Source organism: Salvelinus sp. IW2-2015, linkage group LG8, assembly GCF_002910315.2.
Source record: "Salvelinus sp. IW2-2015 linkage group LG8, ASM291031v2, whole genome shotgun sequence".
In the NCBI taxonomy this organism is placed as follows: domain Eukaryota; kingdom Metazoa; phylum Chordata; class Actinopteri; order Salmoniformes; family Salmonidae; genus Salvelinus; species Salvelinus sp. IW2-2015.
In genome coordinates, this window is record NC_036848.1 from 13,606,782 (window position 1) to 13,624,757 (window position 17,976).

General features: G+C 44.6%; 1 pseudogene; it reads left to right on the forward strand.

Moving 5' to 3' along the window:
* The window catches only part of LOC111967450 (disks large homolog 3-like), a 90,324-nt pseudogene that overhangs the window by 29,627 nt on the left and 42,721 nt on the right, over positions 1 to 17,976 (forward strand).

Genomic DNA, 17,976 nt, shown 5'->3' on the forward strand with positions numbered 1-17,976 from the left:
GGTGTGTGGTGGTGTGGTGTGTGTGTGCGGGTGTGGTGTGTGTGTGTATCAGGGATGTGGATGGTTAAATGGGGATGGCTGCGGATGAGGTGAAAGGGCAGGGGGTAACAGGCCGGAGGACGTCGGTTAAGAAAGGTTGGCGACGCGTCCTCAAAATGTGGTTATAAGGGTGTGACTGAGCTTGGCTTGGGGGGAATTAACACCTCTGGTAAGATTATCATCACACACACACACACACACACACACACACACACACACACACACACACACGGCACTGTACCCTGGTATTGCAAATGTGTGTTTATCTTGACCTCTGTGAGCCTAGAGATCAGACTGTGTAAGCCTCTCTCTCAAGGACGTGGCCTGTCCAGGGCTCTCTTAGTCCCAGCAGAAAGAACAAGCTGTCTGCTTCTGTAGCTATGTCATAAAGCTGTGTTGCCCTGGCCCCACAGCCCCACGCTGTTGCCCTGGCCCCACGGCCCACGCTGCTCATCAGCCCTCTTCTCCTCCAACCCAACTCCCACTTCAGAGACAACACACCACTCTATGGCGGATTTAGGATTACACACACAGAGATTATTTTCCCCTTTCTTTTTGTTTGCTTGTTAAGGGTGATACAGATACTGGGATTACCCGCTTCAATCCCAGATTGAATTTTTATTTTTTAGATGGACAGTCTTGAAACCCTATGAGGTTTATATATTTTTTTATTATCATTGATTAGCCGGCTAGGAAGTAACTTCTCTGCTGCTTTTGATAAACAATTTTGTTCTTGCTGTTGTGCTTGTCTTTTGTGGTCCCTTGGCTGTGGCACTGGATTCATTTCGCTAGTTTAGTCCAGTACAGTGACAGAGCAGAAATAGTCCCCACTGTGGCCAACAGGCTCCGTCTCTCTACTGTTCACTGGCTGTTCACTGGGACCTATTGGCTGTGGGGGATGAATAGACCTCTTAAAGGCCTGGGTGTCTCCCCACAGTCTATGGTGCTGTGGCACACTGTGCATATCTAAAACACACACACATACTTCTAAAAGCATGTAAAGGGAGCTGCTGCTAACTTAAACCTTTTGGTTTAGGTCTGATAAGAACATTTCTGCCCTGTATTTTTATGATAAATAGGAAATGCCTAAATGTGTGCAGTACATGAAAGACGTGCACACACAAGCACTGTCGCGAGTATCTGTTCATCCATATGCAGGTTACAAGCCATGATTGTGCCGAGTGAGGGACGTTTGTGCCGAGTGAGGGACGTCACAGCTCGCCAGAGCCATGAAACTATACTGCAGATCTGAGGAAGAGGTCACGTCTACAGTATGTAGCTTTTACGCTGGATTTTAAGAGGCGTTTGCGTGATAAGAGAAATCACTGAGTGAAAATAAAATAACGAAGCTCTGGAACGATAACGAGACAAACTGGGGTTTAGCAGCTTGCATGTTGGATAATGAATGATGCCAATCAAAGGGAGTGAGGCTTAAATGCACACACATACACCTCTAATTGTATGTCTGTGTATTTATATACCATGGCCCAGCATCAAAGGACTTATAACTGGAGCTGTGTAATAAATTGTGTGGTTCTTTTCTCTCAGGCTGTGACCTGTTATATTGGAGTGTTGSACCGCACGTGCACCTCCTGTGAGTCCTGTGTGAAAGAAGTGCCAGGTATGAATACAAGAGCCGTGTATGTAAGGGAAAAACTTTTTCAAAACTTCTCTCAAGTGAACCTTCGATGCCGTCGCTAAGGTGGAGAGACGCTACGGAAATAAATGAATGAACGAGAGTCTGTGCCATGAAAGCAATCAGCCCGTAGCTGCAACGACCCCTTGACGCATTTAAAGTAGTTAGGTGTATATGTAATATGACAGGCCATAGGCTGCCACATCACGCAGCCAAAACATGGAGAATGCATGTGTGCTCATCGTGTGTGGCGATAGAGGTTGGAGGAACAAGATTAGAATCAATGGGGATCAATAGGAGTGYCTCCACATCAAAAAGCCCTAAGAATCTGGTAATGTGTGAATAGTGAATACTGGAGGTAGACATTGAGGGGAGGCAGGGGGATGTGGAGGTAGTGAGGGACCAGTAGCTCCTTTCTGCTGGACTTCAGGCAGCCTTGGTCCCCTKGCTGCCACAGAAGCAGCATCCCCTTACCCCCACAGCTCAATCAGATCAATAGAGAGAACAGCCAGTGGTCCAACATTCCAGACTTATAAGGAGAGGCCATTACGCTCTGTGTCCATTCCAGTCTACTGGTGCTATGTCCTGCTCCTCCTCTGTCTTCTTCTCTACTGAGAGCTGCTAGTCTTTCTGTAACATTTAACTGAGAACAGCATTCACATCAGATCCTTGCGAGGGGACGTTTTCTAAGAAGAAATTATGTTGATAACTGCTGCTGTGAGAGGCATGTCTTTGCAGTGCCCTCTCCTGCACTCTGTTTTTACTTGTGCCCCCTCCACAGGACCAGAACATCTCCTCTGATACAACATGCATGAGATGTTGAGAAATGAACGCCAGCCACTAGAGGGCGTAATGGAGCCTGAACAGTCGGATTGAGATCTATTTCTGATCAAATCCAGGAATGGATCAGTTTTTGTGTCTTACTGACCTTATAGACCAGCCATATTCAACAGGAGGACTGTGGTCCGGATCCAGACCCAGAGTGAGGTCAATACGGGCCACGGGTCACGATTTCTTTATGAACTCAGTCAGATCTCAACCCCTGGTATTATATGAACACACATAAGACATGGCAACATTTTTAGAATTGCAGGAAATTAGCTTTAAAGGGTAACTCTCAACTCCGATTTCAGCCTTGCCCAACCTCTTCAACAACAAAAAAATGCTTTCAAGTGAGAGGTTGTGGGTGGGGGGAATTGCTCATAAATATTCATTTTGGGTGTAGTTAAACGTAGTAGATCCCAACACCTTCTCACTAAAGCATACTTACCAGAGGTCCACTGTCAGGCTATGATAATAAAATGATGTGCATCGCGAACATATACGTCTCACATTGATAAGGCGCCGAGTTCCTGCCATCTATTGCCACTTGCAGTGTAAGTTGGAATCCCAGTGTGCAAAAAAAAACGTTGAAGTGTGGATTTACATTTATTGCGGTATTGTGTTGGGAAGAAAAGTGCATCATCATCTTGAAAATGAATATTAGGGGCTCAATTCAATCCAACCTGCACTGCAGTATTTACACAGTAGCTCTTTTTTTGACAGATTGGGAGGGGGTACTGTATAAAAACCTACAACAGGTATGCTTTCACTTTTCAGAATTAGAAGTGTGTGTGGGCACAGGATGAATATTGTAAATMAAGGATTTGAGAAACAAAAAAAGATAACTAACCCATGTGGGATTAGAATTCGCAACCATTGAACTATGAGCCAACTTTCGTTAACGGACTGCACCACAATTCACTCATAGCCATTAGGGAATAATACGAGTTGACATGACTACCGTTGTCGTTTATTTCTTGTTACGAAGGGAGTGTACATCTAGAAGGGAGTGTATTTCATACCGAACCCCTCGAGATGACGTAAACATCATGATGTCAATGGTAGAGTTGAACTACCAAAAGAGCTAGATTTACTACTAAAAGACCAAAATATATCACTTTTGCAACGAACTGTCAAAATGAAGACCAGAATTGACATGTTTCACAATAACTAATAACTTAAACATCTGGTTTTCCCTGGAAAAAATCGCAGTGCTAGAGGCGTTACTACAGACCCGGGGTCATTCCCATAGGACGGTGCACAATTGGCCCAGCGTCGTCCGCGTTATGGGAGGCAATCAAAACATAGACGTAGTGTTGGATGCCAGACTTCAAGTTGTCATTTCCAGTGATTTACAACAGGTAGTGAAAGTAGCGGAGAGGAAGAGATGATTGTGATATCCTAGGTGATGGCCCAATGGTCCCAACACACACACAGTTTGTTCAAATGGAGTCTAACACAGAAACAGGCAATAATAACACCACTGGTCTCTTTTCCCCACTCCTCATTCTCAGTCCTCACACCTACTGTAGTCATCATCCACCCATCCCTAGCGAGACACAAACACACACACACCGACTGTTCCCATGGCATCCACTTACTGGCACCTAGCTGACTGATGATGTGTGATCTGCCAGCCTCACACACGCACACACATGCGCTTAGGTAATGTTGTATCTCTTTATCTATCTTTGCAGGCGAACCCTCCCCCTGTCATCGTCAACGCAGACTCACTGGATGCAGGCCCTTATGTAACTATACATTCTGTTGTCTCTGTGTGTGGATGGAGTATCTATTCTCTTGCCTCTCTGTGTGGATGGAGTATATATTCTGTTGTCTCTCTGTGTGGATGGAGTATATGTTCTATTGCCTCTCTGTGTGGAGGGAGTATATATTCTGTTGTCTCTGTGTGGATAGAGTGTCTATTCTGTTGCCGGTCTGTGTGGATGGAATATCTATTCTGTTGTCTCTCTGTGTGGATGGAGTAGCTGTCTCTCTGTGTGGATGGAGTATATATTCTGTTGTCTCTCTGTGTGGATGGAGTATCTATTTTGTTGTCTCTCTGTGTGGATGGAGTGTATATTCTGTTGTCTCTCTGTGTAGATGGAGTATATATTCTGTTGCCGGTCTGTGTGGATGGAGTATCTATTCTGTTGTCTATGTGGTGGAAGGAGTATATATTATGTTGTCTCTCTGTGTGGATGGAGTATCTATTTCTGTTGTCTCTCTGTGTGGATGGAGTATCTATTCTGTTGTCCTCTGTGTGGATGGGATCTTATTCTGTTGCCTCTCTGTGTGGAAAGGAGTATATATTATGTTGTTCTCTGTGTGGATGGAGTATCTATTCTGTTGTCTCTCTGTGTGGATGGAGTATCTATTCTGTTGTCTCTCTGTGTGGATGGAGTATCTATTATTTTGCCTCTGTGTGGATGGAGTATATATTCTGTTGCACTTTGTGTGGATGGAGTATATATTCTGTTGCAGCTCTGTGTGGATGGAGTATCTATTCTGTTGTCTCTCTGTGTGGATGAGGTATATATTCTGTTGTCTCTCTGTGTGGATGGAGTATATATTCTGTTGTCTCTCTGTGTGGATGGAGTATCTATTCTGTTGCCTCTCTGTGTGGATGGAGTATCTATTCTGTTGCCGGTCTGTGTGGATGGATTATCTATTCTGTTGTCTATGTGTGTGGATGGAGTATCTATTCTGTTGCCGTCTGTGTGGATGGATTATCTATTCTGTTGCCTCTCTGTGTGGATGGAGTATCTATTCTGTTGCCGGTCTGTGTGGATGGATTATCTATTCTGTTGTCTCTCTGTGTGGATGGAGTATCTATTCTGTTGCCTCTCTGTGTGGATGGAGTATCTATTCTGTTGCCTCTCTGTGTGGATGGAGTATATATTCTGTTGCCTCTCTGTGTGGATGGATTATCTATTCTGTTGTCTATGTGTGTGGATGGAGTATCTTATTCTGTTTGCCGTCTGTGTGGATGGAGTATCTATTCGTTGTCTCTCTGTGTGGATAGAGTATATATTCTGTATGGTCTGTGTGGATGGAGTATCTATTCTGTTGCCTCTGTGTGTGGATGGAGTATCTATTCTGTTGTTCTCTGTGTGGATGGAGTTATCTATTCTGTTGCCTCTCTGTGTGGATGGAGTATCTATTCTGTTGTCTATGTGTGTGGATGGAGTATCTATTCTGTTGTCTCTCTGTGTGGATGGAGTATCTTTCTGTTGTCCTCTGTGTGGATGGAGTATCTTATTCTGTTGCCCTCTGTGTGGATGGAGTATATATTTCTGTTGCCTCTCTGTGTGATGGAGTATATATTCTGGTTGTCTATGTGTGTGGATGAGTTCTATTCTGTTGCCTCTCTGTGTGGATGGAGTATCTATTTCTGTTGTCTCTCTGTGTGGATGGAGTATATATTCTGTTGTCTCTCTGTGTGGATGGAGTATATATTCTGTTGTCTATGTGTGTGGATGGGTATATATTCTGTTGCTCTCTGTGTGGATGGAGTATCTATTCTGTTGTCTCTCTGTGTGGATGGATATATATTCTGTTGTCTATGTGTGTGGATGGAGTATCTATTCTGTTGCTCTCTGTGTGGATGGAGTAATCTATTCTGTTGTCTCTCTGTGTGGATGAGTATCATTTCTGTTGTCTCTCTGTGTGGATGGAGTATATTTCTGTTGTCTCTGTGTGTGGATGGAGTATATATTTCTGTTGCCTCTCTGTGTGGATGGAGTATCTATTCTGTTGTCTCTTGTGTGGATGGAGTATTTATTCTGTTTGCTTCTCTGTGTGGATGGAGTATCTATTCTGTTGTCCTCTGTGTGGATGGAGTATCTATTCTGTTGCCTCTGTGTGGATGGCAGTTATTATCTGTTGTCTTATGTGTGGATGGAGTATCTATTCTGTTGCCTCTGTGTGGAATGGAGTATATATTCTGTTGTCTCTCTGTGTGGATGGAGTATCTACTCTGTTGTCTTCCTGTGTGGATGGAGTATCTATTCTGTTGCCTCTCTGTGTGGATGGAGTATCTATTCTGTTGTCTCTGCTGTGTGGATGGAGTATCTATTCTGTTGCCTCTCTGTGTGGATGGAGTTATATTCTGTTGTCTCTCTGTGTGGATGGAGTATCTATTCTGTTGCCCTCTCTGTGTGGATGGAGTATATATTCTGTTGTCTCTGTTGTTGGATGGAGTATCTATTCTGTTGGCCTCTCTGTGTGGATGAGTATATATCTGTTGTCTCTCTGTGTGTGGATGGAGTATCTATTCTGGTGCCTCTCTGTGTGGATGGAGTATATATTCTGTTGTCTCTCTGTGTGGATGGAGTATCTATTCTTTTTTTCTCTCTTTGTAAATGGATGTGTCTCACAGTTGCAGCATCCTGCTGTGTTCACCATGTGGATCTATTTCATGATTTCTATTGACACTGCCTCTACAGCATGAATATGATGCAGTTATGCATTTAGTATAATAATGCAACATATTTAGATATCATATTTGTGTGTTCATTGTAAAAATATGTATATATTAGCCCAAACCAGCAATGCTATGTTTTATGTACAGGTACAGGGCCTTCAGAAAGTATTCACACCCCTTTACCTTTTCCACATTGTGTTGTGTTACAGCCTGAATTTAAAATGGATTAATTTTAGATTTTTTGTCTCTGGCCTACACACAATACCCCATAATGTCAAAGTGGAATTATGTTTGTAGAAATTTTTACAAATTCGTTAAAAATTAAAAGTTGAAATGTCTTGAGTTAATCATTTTTCAACCCCTTTGTTATGGCAAGCCTAAATAAGTTCAGGATTTCACCATGAGGCCAGTGGTGACTTTGAAACAGTTACAGAGTTTAATGGCTGTGATAGGAGAAAACTGAGGAACGAGAACATTGTAGTTACTCCACATACTAACCTAATTGACAGAGTGAAAAGAAGGAAGCTTGTACAGAATAAAAATATTACAAAACATGCATCCTGTTTGCAACGAGGCACTGAAGTAATGTTGCATAAAATGTGGCAAAGCAATTCACTTTTTGTCCTGAATACAAAGTGTTATGTTTGGGGCAAATCCAATACAACACAATACTACTACCACTCTTCATATTTTCAAGTATATGGTATCAAACACATAGAAACCATGTTTGATGAGTTTGATAGCGTTCTATTTGTTCCGTTCCAGCCAATACTATGAGCCCGTCCTCCTCAATGAAGGTGCCACCAACCTCCTGTGACAGCTTGATGAATGTTTCAGTATCGGTTATTGTGTGTAGATGGGTGAGAAAAAAAAATGCATTTAATCCATGTTGAATCCAGCCTGTAACACAACAAAATGTGGAATAAGTCAAGGGGTATGAATACTTTCTGAAGGCATTGTAACAGCCATAATGAAGGAAACACCAACATAGCGTGTCTTAGTAGGGCGTTGGGCCAACACAAGCTGCCAGAAAAGCTTCAATCCACCTTGGCATAGATTCTACAAGTGTCTGGAACTCTATTGGAGGGACGAGACACCATTCTTCCATGAGAAATTCCATAATTTGGTGTTTTGTTGAAGGTGTTGGAAAATGCAGTCTCAGACTCCGCTCCAGAATCTCCCATAACTGTTCAAATGGGTTGAGATCTGGTGACTGAGACACACATCCTTTAAACCCCCTATGCTCCTTTGAGACCCCTCTTTCAAAGTCACTGAGATCTCTTCTTCTAGCCATGGTAGGCAAAATAATGGCCTGCCCAGAATTTTTATACATGAGCCTAAGCAAGATGGGATGTTAATTGCTTAATTAACTCAGGAATCACACCTGTGTGGAAGCACCTGCTTTCAATATACTTTGTATCCCTCATTTACGCCAGTGTTTCCTTTATTTTGGCAGTTACCTGTATGTCTGTGTTCAAGTCTATGGTAATTAAAAATGATTATACTGAGTTGAAAGATCACAGTCAATGTTCTTTTATCCTTTTCTGTTTTATATTATTTGTACGATGTTTTCATGTGGGATGATGATGATGATGATGATGATGATGATGATGATGATGGTGATGTAAATTACATGTATGTGTTCTGTGTTGACAGGTAAATGGCAGTGATGGGATGTATAAATATGACGAGATCATCTTGGAAAGGGTGAGGTTCACTAAAACCTTTACAACCACTTATTATGTTCACGTCTTGTGATCAGATGTGTTCTTTTCAAAGTCTTTTGTTAAACACATCAGCTTTTCCCGCTAGATGGCAGTAAGCAGCTCTCTCTGGCTTTAAGGTTTCTCAGTACAGTAAATGTTGCATATACACTGAACAAAAATATAAACGAAACATGTAAAGTGTTGGTCCCATGTTTCATGAGCTGAAATAAAAGATCCCAGAAATGTTCCATGTGCACAAAAATCTTATTTCTCTCAAATGTTGTACACAAATTAGTTGACTTTCCTATTAGTGAGCATTTCTCCTTTGACAAGATAATCCATCCACCTGACAGTTGTGGCATATCAAGAAGCTGATCAAACAGCATGAGTATTACACAGGTGCACCTTGTGCTGGGGACAAATAAAAGGCACTTTAAAATGTGCAGTTTTGTCACACAACACAATGCCACATATGTCTCAAGTTTTGAGGAAGAGTGCAATTGGCACGCTGACTGCAGGAATGTCCACCAGAGCTGTTGCCAGAGAATTGAATGTTCATTTCTCTACCATCATCTGCCTCCAATGTCATTTTAGAGAATTTGGCAGTACGTCCCACCAGCCTCACAACCGCAGACCATGTGTAACAACGGGGGGTGCTGAGGAGTATTTCTGTCTGTAATAAAGCCCTTTTGTGGGGAAAAACGAATTCTGTTGCTGAACCTGGCTCCTCAGTGGGTGGGCCTGGCTGCCTAGTGGGTAGGCTTATGCCTTCCAAGGCCCACCCATGGCTGAACCCCTGCCCAGTCATGTGAAATCCATTGATTAGGGCCTAATGAATTAATTTCAATTGACTGATTTCCTTAAACTGTAACTCAATAAAATCTTTGAAATTGTTACGTGTTGCATTTATATTTTTGTTCAGTATAATATATTATAGAAAACCAAGGCAAATTATTTCTCTATCACATATGACATTTTGAATATATTTCATATAGTAATTCTATACGTAGGAGTGATAAAGATTATGACGTCAGTATACATCAGTCTTTGGAACAGCGGCGTCATCGTCAGACCCCTATATGCCTCACACTGCATCTTTAAACAGCACACATATTAAATATTTCTTACGTCCTCTCCCCATACACACACACTCTCTGAAACACTGACAGTTGCACTTGTCAGTGGCAGAGTTCAGTCTATAGTGGAGGGCAAACATCCTGTATATTCCTACTCTCGTTATTCCACCCACAGATAGATGCAGGGCTGTTTTCTCCATCTCCCCCTCTGAGTGGCATTTCTGCATGCAGAGGCTTAAATAAACTAGATAAAATCACACTTAAAAGGACTGTGGGTGGGTAATAGTTGATGGTCGGGCCCAGTGCACTCCTTTTGGATTGGGAGAAGCGCACTGGGAGGCCTCTGTCCTAATTGGTTGCGACCGTTGCTCATTAATTATAGAAAAGAATAAAGCGAAGTATTTTCTCAGCTGTCTTGTTTGGAGCCTGTCTCTGCAGCTGTCAGATAGAACAGCATGCCTGGGCCCACTGGATCCAAATGGGTGCTTTGTCCTGCTGAGGGAGAGGTGGGGGGGAGGGGGGTGCATAGATATATGGAGAGAAGAAAGGAAAGTTGTGTGCCAAGTCTTTAGAGAAATGAAACTTACCTGACTCTCATCTTCTCAACCACTTATGAATCCGTCCATAAAAAAAAAAGATTAGACCCACACCATTTGGACTGCTTTGTCTTACATTTAGAATTAAGTGACCTGATCTCAGTATGTATACTGAACAAAAATATAAACGCAACATGCAAGATTTTACTGAGTTACAGTTTAAGGAAATCAGTCAATTTAAATAAATTCATTAGGCCCTAATCAATGGATTTCACATGACTGGGCAGGGGTGCAGCCATGGGTGGGACTTGGAAGGCATAAGCCCACCCACTAGGCAGCCAGGCCCATCCACTGAGGAGCCAGGCCCAACCAATCAGAATTAGTTTCTGCCAACAAAAGGGCTTTATTACAGAAGAAATACTCCTCAGCTCATGAAACATGGGAACAACACTTTAGATTTTGTGTTTATATTTGTGTTCAGTATAGTATAAAGCTCACTGAATGGGAGGAAAATGCACACACACACACATGTATGAGAAAGTGCCGTGGTCATCAGCAATGTTGAATTCCCCTGAGAGGTCTGCATAGATCTCATGTTCCCCTGAGAGGTCTGCATAGATCTCATGTTCCCCTGAGAGGTCTGCATAGATCTCATGTTCCCTCTCATGTTCCCCTGACGAGGGTCTGCATAGATCTCATGTTTCCCCTGAGAGGTCTGCATAGATCTACATGTTTCCCTGAGGGCGGCATCTCGATGTCGAGTTCTGCATAGATCTCATGTTCCCCTGAGAGGTTCTGCATAGATGCTTTCATGTTTCCCCTAGAGAGATCTGATAACATGCATGTTTTCCTGAGAGGTCTGACATAGATCTTAGTTCCCCTGAGAGTCTGACATAGATTCTCATGTCCCCTGAGAGGTCTGCATAGTCTCATGTTCCCCTGAGACGGTCTGGCATAGATCTCATGTTGCCCCTGCGGTTGAGCAAAGGTTTCATGTCCTGTGGTACGCACTAGATCTCATGTTCCGCCCTATGGTCTGCATATGAGCTTCATGTTCCCGGATCTCATTTGCTTCAGTTTCCTAGGTCTTGGCATAGATCTCATGTTCCCCTGAGAGGTCTGCATATCTCATGTTCCCCTGAGCTGAAGCAGTCCTGAGTCTGCATATAAGATTCTCTTGTTTCCCCTGAAGCGCTGCATAGCATCTCATTGTTCCCCTGAGCGGTTGCATAGAGCTCATGTTTCCCCTGAGCAGGTCTGCATAGAACTCATGTTCCCGAGCGGTCTGCATAGAGCTCGATGTTCCCCTGAGAGGTCTGATAGGATGCTAATGTATTCTCCTGAGAGGTCGATAGATCTCACTGATTCCCCTGAGAGGTTGCATATATGCATATCCCGAGTCTCCATGGTTCTTCCCTGAGAGGTCTGCATTAGATCATCATGTCCCTGGAGGCTCTAGCATAGAGCTCATGTCCACCTGAGAGGTCTGCATGAGACTCATGTTTTCCTGAGAGGTCTGCACATAGATCTCAATTGTTCCCTACGGTCTGCATAGATCCTCATGTTCCCCTGAGAGGTCTGCCATTAGATCTCTGTTCCCCCTGAGGAGGTCTGACATAGATCTTTCAATGTTGCCTGAGCCGGTTCTGCATAGAGGCTGTTCCCCTGAGCGGTCTGCAGTAGATGCTTCATGTATCCCCTTGAGTCTGCATAGATACTCATGTTCCCCTGAGAGGTTCTGCATAGATTCTCATGTTCCCTGGAGAGGTCGGCATGAACTCTCATGTGCCCTGAGCAGCTCTGCATAGGCGGTTCATGTTCCCCTGAGCGATCTGCATAGAGCTCATGTTCCCCTTGAGAGGTCTGCATATGAGGCTGCATGTTCCCCTGAGAGTTCTGCATAATCTATGCTTCCCCTTGAGAGGTTCTGCATAGATCTTCATGTTCCCCTGAGCGGTCTGCATAGCATTCATGTCCCCGAGCAGTCTGCATAAGCTCATGTTCCCCTAGAGTGTCTGCATAATCTTTCATGTTCCCCTGATGAGTCTGCATATGAGGCTACATGTTCCCCTGAGCGGTTTGCACTGATTCTTTTAATGTTCCCTCCTTGAGCGGTCTGCATAGATCTCAATGTTCCCCTGAGCGGTGCTGCATAGAGGCTCATGTCCCCTGAAGCGGTGCATAAGAGTCCCTTGATCTCAAAGCTCATGTTCCCCTGAGCGGTCTGCATAGAGCTTCAGTTGTTCCCCTGAGCAGGTCTGCATAAGATCATCATGCTTCCCCTAGTGCGGTCATGACATAGAGTCTCATGTTCCCCTGAAGCGGTCTGCCTCAAGCTGTCACTGTAATCCCCTGAGTCTGATAGGCTCAGTCCCGAGGCTGCATAAGACTCTAGTTCCCTTGAGCGGTCTGCATAGATGCTCATCGTTCCCCTGACGGTCTGCATAAGAGCTCATTCCCCTGAGCGTTCTGCATTAGATCTCTGTTCCCCTGACGGGCAAAGCTAGTTCCCTGGACTCTGCATTTTAGAGCTCATGTTGTCCCTGAGCGGTCTGCATAGATACTCATGTTCCCTGACGGTCTGAGTCATGTCCCTAGGTTGAGCCTCATTGTTCCCCTGAGCGTGTTCTGCATTAGAGCTTCATGTTCCCCTGAGTTGCAGAGCCAGTTCCCTATGGCGATAATCTCATGTTCCCCTGAGCGGTCCTCTGCATAGGATCTCATGTTCCCCTGAGCGTTCTGCATAGAGCTCATGTTCCCCTGAGCTGTGTCTGCATAAGCTCATGTTCCCCTGAGCGGTAACTGCATAGAGCTCCATGTTCCCCTAAGACCCACTTACATTAAGAAGCCCGGTTATCCCACTGACCTTGAGTCCACCACTCCTTAGAGTGGGACGCACCCATCCCACTTATGCAGTAGAGCTGGTCTGTGGTATGGAACGTGTGCACGAACTGAACGCTCACGTGCGTATGTGTGTGTATGTCTATGGTGCCTTTTCTACTTATGTGTTTAATCCAGAATCAATTGCAAGCTTATGTGCACAGCTACATTTCAGACATGGAATGGAACGCAACGCAATGTCTTCATAGGAAAAAAATAAACTATATAAAACATGACAAGCTTAAAAAAGCTGAAATATTACTACCACAAACAAACAAAAAGATAAAAAAGAGGAATCCCTGCCTTCTAAACCCCTATTGGCAGGGTAACTCTGGCCTGGGCTTCAGATCATTCGCTGGGAGGGAATTGGACAATCCTACATATATCCAGATGACCCAGGAATCTTCATCAACCAAGATCATCCCTTGGAGGAGCTGAAGCTATGGACGGCAGCTGGGGTAAGTTAGTCCCCTCTCTCTTCCTTCTCTCTCCTCTGTCACTCTACCATGTTCCCGCCAGGCAGCCACGAGCTCTGTGTGTGGTTGTGTATGTGTTTGATATCAGTGATATGTGTGTCTCACAGCTCTCTGCCACCGGGCTCTAGTTTGTTGTTTCCACTTAAGTATGATTCACTGGGAAACCAAAGCTTTCTAAAGAGAATGTATATGATATATCGAGTCGCTTTGGTGTGGGGCTGGCCGGTTGTTGTCGTGTTGTGTGTGTTGTGTGTGTGTGTAGGGTTGTTGTGTGGTGTGTGTGGTGTTGTGTGTTTGTGTGTGTGTGTGGTGTGTGTGTGTCGTTTGGTGTTGTGTGCATTGACTGCCAGTGACTACAGTTAACATTGTGTGTGTAGCAACTGTGATAGTGCATGTTGGATTCGTCTGTGGTGACTTTGATGACTGGGGATTATATCAAGTCGCCCATGCTGTGTTGATTCATGTTTGTAGCTCATGAAGCCTGTGTGCTGCTGTATTGTTCAGTTTTTTTTTTTTTTTTTTCCCCTTGAGAGTGTGATGACGCGTGTGTATGATTCAGTGTGTAGATCCTGACATTGATGACTTGTATCGATCTAGCGTATTCTGAAACGTGATACTGGTGTGTTTTTGATTCAGTCGATTGTAGAGCCTGTGGGATGGACTGGGGGTGCATGTATTTGACTTCAGTTCATGATATCTAGAACGCCCTGCTGGATTGAACATGGGGTGGGCATGTATATTGATTCAGTCCATTATCTGTAGCAGCCTGTGGATTGATGGGCTGTGGGTACTTGATTCAGTCCGTATTAGAAGTAGAGCTGTGGATTGACTGGGGGTGCATGTAATTTGATTCACGTCCATATTGTAGAGCCTGTGGAATTGACTAGGTGTGTGTATTTATTCAGTCCGTATTGGAGAGCTTGGGATTGACTCGGGGTTGCATGTATTGATTCAGTCTGGTATTGTAGAGCCTGTGGATTTTGACTGGGGTTGCATGTTATTTTGATTCAGCTGTAATCGTAGAGCCTGATTGGATTGACGGGTGCATGTATTTGATTCAGTCTGTATTCTAGAGCCTGTGGATTGACTGGGGTGCTGTGTTTTGATTCAGTCCATTTGTAGAGCCTAGTGGATTACGGTGTGTGTAATTTGATTTCAGTTCCTATTGTAGAGCCTGTGAGAATTGGACTGGGGATGCATCGATATTTGATTCAGTCGTATTGTATTAGAGTGTGGATTGACTGGGGGTGATGTTTGATTCAGTCATGTAGTTGTTAGAGACACTGTGGATTGACTGGACGGGTCGCATGACTATGTTGATTCAGTCATAGTATTGATTAAGAAGCCTGTCGGATTGGACTGGGTGCATGGTTTGATTCAGTCTGTCGTAGAGACTGGGGTGCATGTATTTGATTCAGTCCGTATTTTAGAGCCTGTGGATTGACTGGGGTGTGTGTATTTGATTCAGTCCGTATTTTAGAGCCTGTGGATTGACGGGTGTGTGTATTTGATTCAGTCCGTATTGTAGAGCCTGTGGATTGACTGGGGTGCATGTATTTGATTCAGTCTGTATTGTAGAGCCTGTGGATTGACTGGGGGTGCATGTATTTGATTCAGTCTGTATTGTAGAGCCTGTGGATTGACTGGGGGTGCATGTATTTGATTCAGTCTATATTGTAGAGCCTGTGGATTGACTGGGGTGCATGTATTTGATTCAGTCCGTATTGTAGAGCCTGTGGATTGACTAGGGTTGCATGTATAGCATGCATGTGTTTTTACAGTACTAACAGCATTGTCAAATATGAACTTTGTTTCCCCTCATCTCCCCAGGGTGAATGACTGTGTGCTGCGTGTGAACGAGGTGGATGTGTCTGAGGTGGTCCACAGCCGGGCGGTAGAGGCCCTGAAAGAGGCTGGCCCTGTGGTCAGGCTGCTGGTCAGGAGAAGACAGGCCCCTCCTGAGACCATCCTGGAGATCAACCTGCTCAAGGGGCCCAAAGGTAAGCAATATACACTATGTACATGAATGAATCCTCATTGGGAGGGACAGGATTTTCTAGGCCCCTATTACTTAACTAAACCCCTGTTTCCTTGGGAAATTCCAGTTCAACTCTGAAATTGGAACATAAATTGAGATTATTTCCGAGAACCTGAATGTAAGTTTCTATTCTTCACTTAGCTGTCTAAAAGGAAGTGGAATTGACCCCAACCCCTAGAGATCAGCCTGTGAACCAGTACTGACTGTCCTCTGTGTGCTTCTCACCCCCAGGCCTTGGCTTCAGCATCGCTGGGGGGATCGGCAACCAGCACATCCCTGGAGACAACAGCATCTACATCACAAAGATCATCGAGGGTGGGGCCGCGCAGAAAGACGGACGGCTGCAGACCGGAGACCGCCTGCTAGCTGTAAGAACACATCTACTCTGGACCTTCCTTCATTAACTGAGTTTAGCCCTGCTTTGATGTAGCGGAGATGGTTTGTCTTAAGCTCAGCAGCCTAACACAGTCTTGTTCCATACCCAGTCAATCACACAGATACTTTGATGGATGCCCAAGAACACTCTTGATTCTCTTACTGTAATGTTATGATGTACTTTATTGTCCCCGGGGAGAAATTTGACTCGTCAAGTATGCTGCTGCTTCCACATAAGTACATAGAATCAATTGACCCCCCCAACATGAATAAGTTCATGTCAGGCAAGGCTGTGACTAGGGGCAGTTCCACATCAGCTGGAACTCTGTGTTCAGTGCAGGTGTGGGGTCCCATTTGACCTTTCTGGCCGGTCTGATGACGGTATCCTGTATAATGTCCTGGAGGTCATGTCTATTTCTTCCCTGCTGTCTTGGTCATTCTCAAGGTTTAGGCTTTGAGCTGTCAGGTTAGCAAACCATGTGAAAATGCCGTAGTGTAGGATTAACTTAATGGAGGATCTATAGAAGAGGAGATGATCTTCTGGTTGACTCCATAGATCCTGAGTCCACGCAGGAAGTGGAAGCGCTGTTGGAGGCCGCTGCCATCGCTTTGCTCCCCGTCAGGTGTAGCAGCTCCTCTGGCACGTCGCTCAGCAGGCCGCCCGGCGATTGATCTCCATAGTCGCGTAGTGCTAGGAGCTCCTTCCTGGTGTATGTCCATGAAACCCGATCACCCTGTGCCAGGTGCGGCGTCGTAGCAGTGGAACATTGCGTGATGCTGAAAATAATCAGCCATGTTAGTAGTAGTCCAGGAATCCTTGCCAGTCACTCATGCGTTAAATGCAAAATAATGCGCATTACTTTACCCAGTTTGTGACAAAACAAACAAACAACTTTTGGCAGCAGCAGCACTCATGTCCATGGCCACTTGCAGAGCAGCGCCAGAGTTCTTTTTTATGTGATCTTTACTCTCCAACCCCACCTACATTCATACCCTGCACACATCAGGACACTGATCTACATTCATACCCTGCACACATCAGGACACTGATCTACATTCATACCCTGCACACATCAGGACCAACTTAATCTACATTCTACCCCGCACCACTCAGGACACTGAGTAATTCATACCTGCACACATCAGGAAACTGATCTACATTCATACCCCGCACACATCAGGACACATGTCTACATTCATACCCTGCACAAATCAGACACTGATCTACATTCATACCCTTGCACACATCAGGACACTGATCTACATTCATACCCTGCACCATCAGGACCACTGATCTACATTCATACCCTGCAACATCAGGACACTGATCTACATTCATACCCCGCACACATCAGGACACTGATCACATTCATACCCTGCACACATCAGGAACTGATCTACATTCATACCCCGCACACACTCAGGACACTGATCTACATTCATACCCTGCACACATCAGGACACTGATCTACATTCATACCCTGCACACATCAGGACACTGATCTACATTCATACCCTGCACCACAGGACACTGATCTACATTCATACCCGCACCATCAGGAAACTGATCTACTTCATACCCCGCACACATCAGGACACTGATCTACATTCATACCCTGCACACATCAGGACACTGATCTACATTCATACCCTGCACACATCAGACACTGACTTACATTCATACCCTGCACACATCAGGACACTGATCTACATTCATACCCTGCACCATCAGGACACTGATCTACATTCATACCTGCCACACATCAGGACCCTGATCTACATTCATACCCGCACCACATCAGGACACTGATCTACATTCATACCCTGACACATCAGGACACTGATCTACATCATACCCTGCACACATCAGGCACTGATCTACATTCATACCCCGCACACATCAGGACACTGATCTACATTCATAGCCTGCACACAATCAGGACACTGATCTACATTCATACCCTGC